A 4,004-nucleotide genomic window follows, 5' to 3' on the forward strand; every position below is an offset into this window, starting at 1 on the left:
ATATAATATCTATATGGCTTTCAAATCCGGAATGTCAAATTCTGGCTTTAATTTTGCTTTTAAACAATCACAAGTTCAAACCAGACAGAGAAATGTGAACCATTGGTTTCTTCCTCTCTAAAAATCTCCATCGGATGTCTCTGCTCCAGCCAAAGAAAGGAAACCTTTGACATTGTTTCTCTTCTTGTCTGCACAGTGTTGGTTGGTATCACCTCCATAGCTTTCAGAGGAGGAGAAGGGGGCTGCTTTACAGTTATAACCACTTGAAAGGACATAGCGTCTCTCTTCCAGAGATTTATGGCATCCCATCAGTGACGAGGGAGCACAAATATCAATTCTGTTTTACAAGGAGGGAGCGGGAGACTCTGAATTGCCACGATACAAAGCGACAAGGGTAGAAATGAAAAAGAAACCCACGCCTAGCCCCTCTTGGCCTGGTACCCAGCCAGAGAAAGCTTCAAAGCCACACAGTGTTCTCATTGCAACATGGAGCCACTAGGTGTCACTAAAGATAAAACTTGTAGCCATTAGCGGTTATAACTAGGAAAGCAGAAAAGGCAAGTGAAATTCACCATACTAATGGACAAAACAGAAATTTCCACCTCTAGATGATGCAGTGGAAAGTGGCTCCTCTCCAGGAAGTGCTTTCATACCCTGTCCGTCATATCTGTGTGTAGACCCATTGGGTCGGCATCATCTTTTAGCAGAAAAATAATTAAACGAGCTCACAAAACTCAAGACATATGTTACAGGATCATTCTGTTAGTAAAATGGGGTTCAGATTCTAAGCCCTCAAGCACTAAAGCCCCAGGAATTGCGTCTCAAATTTCAACAGCTGTCCCCAGGTGGGAGTGAGTCAGATAAAGTGAATTCTCTTTAGACAAGGAGAGTCGATGAGATTTTTGGTTTCCAATCCCTTTCTACTGTTTGCTGTGATTAATTTTCCCTTCTATATCTCCATTCTGAAAACCATACCTGGAAAATAGTATGAGTTCAATACATATTTGTTAGATGAATTGTATGGCTCAAGAGGAGGACACCAATATTTACCTTTACGCCTTGATCTCCACTGCTCTCTTACATTCCTTTTTTAAAACATAATCTTCAGCAAAAAAAAACCAAAAAACAAAAAAAAAACCCTGCGAAGTAGTTATTGTACCCATGGTTTGGCACAAGCAGTACTCATGGGATATCATCACAAGTGATCTTTGCTTTCATTTCTCATTATCTCTTTTAACTTTGTTCAGTAGGAAAGCTGTTCCTGGGTAAATGTCTCAGACACACCTATAACATTTCTGAGCTCTTGTCACTGCTAAATAGTCCTATCATCACTTTAAGTAGAACTATCACAATTAAGTCATTAAAAGTTACTAAAATTTTATGCAATCATATAATCCCTTTCACTCAAAATCACAATTTCTTCTCCCCCAAGCCAGGGCTGTTAGCGATTCGGCGGCCTCCGGAAAAGGGTAAAGTATGTTGTTTCTTTGCTTTTTATTACTCAACCCATCGCTTACTCTCTAACTGAAGGGGTGAGGTGAGCAGTCAGGTTTCTTTCTTTGAATAGTGCCTTTGAGATATCTAGGAGTCTCTACTAGAAGTATTTGATCATACTTCCCAAGATGGAAGCTAAGCATTTTCTTCTGGCTGCCCATGCTCCCTCAAAATTTTTATATGCTTTTATTTTCTTTAATGTAGTTTATCATTTTTCTTTCATATACTTTCATTTATTAAATACCGTGGAGTGTTCTCCTTCTGTAAGAATAGAACTCCCAATTTACATAGCTGCTTGGAAAAAAGGACTACATTTCCCAGAATTCCTCATCACGGTCCATGTGTAGATTCTGGGAAGTATCCTTAAATGGAGAGAGAGGCTTGATTTGTTTTCCCTTTTCTCTTTTCTATTGGCTGCAACAAGAACATGATCATTGCAGACCAGGCGATGAGGCGGAAGCCCTGTCCGAGGGTGTTGATGATGGTGGGACTCACTGGGCAGCCTTGCGCAGCTACTCCCAGGCTTTGTTCAGAAACAATGATCAAAAACTTTGTAACGTACTGTTTTCAGGTTTTATCATTTGCAGACAAACCAAATCCTCACCGGATAAAAATACAGAACTAAATGAGCTTTCATTTTAGGAAAGCTTTTGCTAATAAACAAAGCCGAGATTGGAAAAAGAGCCTTTATTCTTGCAAAGTGATTTTTATCACCTCGCATCTATGCCACTGTATGAGCTTTGGGAGGGAGTGGAGGGTACAAGGTGACATCAGGGAGGGGATGCACACAAGAGGTCACTCTCGCCCCCTTCTCCTCCTCCCTGTGCACCCCGGGGCTGATTTCTTCTCCGACATTGCGTGCCGCTGCTTCTCTGTCTTCCGAGGCAGCACCCTTCTGTCCTCTTTTGCTGATCAAAATGTGCATCGCGGGAGCACACACGTGGGGCGGTCCTCCCTGTGTCTTCAGTGCCCCTGGGAACGTGTGTTTGGGCCCTGCCTGTCTGCCACCTAATTCCGGACCGTCAAGAGCTTTGAAAGAGTTCACGTCCTATGGCACAGCAATGCACTGCAAGAGGCCTTGTAAAAGAGGTTCATTCAAAATTCCGTTTGCGAAGACATTCATCACAGAATTACTTATACTGTGAATCACAGAAATAATGCAAGGATCAGCAAAAGAAGAATAATTACTTCATTTGTGAGGCATACCCCAAATTAAATAATATTATGCAGCTATTAAAACTGTGTTAGAGAATCTTCAAAGATGGAGAAACTCGAACAACGTGATTTTTACTAAATAAAATCAGGGTGTGAAACTATGTACATCGTGAATCTCATTGCATAAACATTAAAGAAAAAATATATGAGACAAAAATAGCTCCCTATATACAAAAATATTAATGGATACTTAATATACATTTTGGAACATATAGGAATGGAAGCGTAAGACAACAGATATAACCCACAACCTCAGAGATATGAGGCCGCCCTAGACCATCAAGCCCCAGCTAAGTCGGCCAAGACCCAAAGAACCCAAAGATATTGAGAAATAATAAGCGACTGTGTTTTAAGCTACTAAATGTCGTTGTGATTTGTTGCATCACAGAAGCTAATTGATAACAGTTACCGAAACCCAGGGAGCAACTGTTCTTCTCTCCATCATTATAATATTTGGGAAAGGAAGAGTCAGACTTTCCATGAGAGAAATGGTACAAGTGAACCAGCAGGCAAAGGGCACATCTTGTGTCCCCACTCCCACCACTCGTCACCCACACGTTGATCTCCAGAAAGGCAGACTTTATCGTGGATGAAAACTTCTTGTTAATTTTGAGTGGTAGTGTAACCTCATATGGCCCCGGTAAGAAGCCGGTCATCAAAGCTCACTAGAGCCTCAGTGCCTCCTGAGTGCTGTCTGCCTCCCACTGCTTCGTGAGCCGTTCTTGCTAGAGTGTAGATGCCCCTTTAGTTAGTGTGATGGGACGAAAGCCTGGAGCTTGCTTAGCTGAACTAATAAAGTCATACTTCAGGGTGGAGGAAAGCATCTGAGTATCAAATACTTTTTGTCAGGTGCCTGAAAAGGAAAAGCAGGGAACTCAACTGAGCAGTGGAAAACAGGTTGTCATTTCTTGGCAACGCATTCCAATTCTTTCTTAAGGACATTGGGTGGAAAATTTTCCCTCCCTTCATTTTTTAGCCCACGTAGATTTCCAGTGAAACCCAATCCTTCCACTTCTGATTCATTTATACTTAACTCATCATGTTATTTTTCAAGAACAATTCCCAGTGGGACTTTAAAACATGATTTCATTTACTGGGAGAATGAGTTTTGCCTGAATATTGCCTATCCCAGAGCACACACACACAGAGGAAATGACACATGGTATTTGTCTTTCTCTGTCTGACTGATTTCACTTAACATAATAGTCTCTAGGTCCGTCCATGTTTTTGCAAGTGGCAAGATTTCTTTCATTTTTATTGCTGCATAATATTCCATTGCGTGTAATATATGCGGT

This window comes from Pteropus alecto, unplaced genomic scaffold, assembly GCF_000325575.1.
Source record: "Pteropus alecto unplaced genomic scaffold, ASM32557v1 scaffold101, whole genome shotgun sequence".
Lineage (NCBI taxonomy): Eukaryota > Metazoa > Chordata > Mammalia > Chiroptera > Pteropodidae > Pteropus > Pteropus alecto.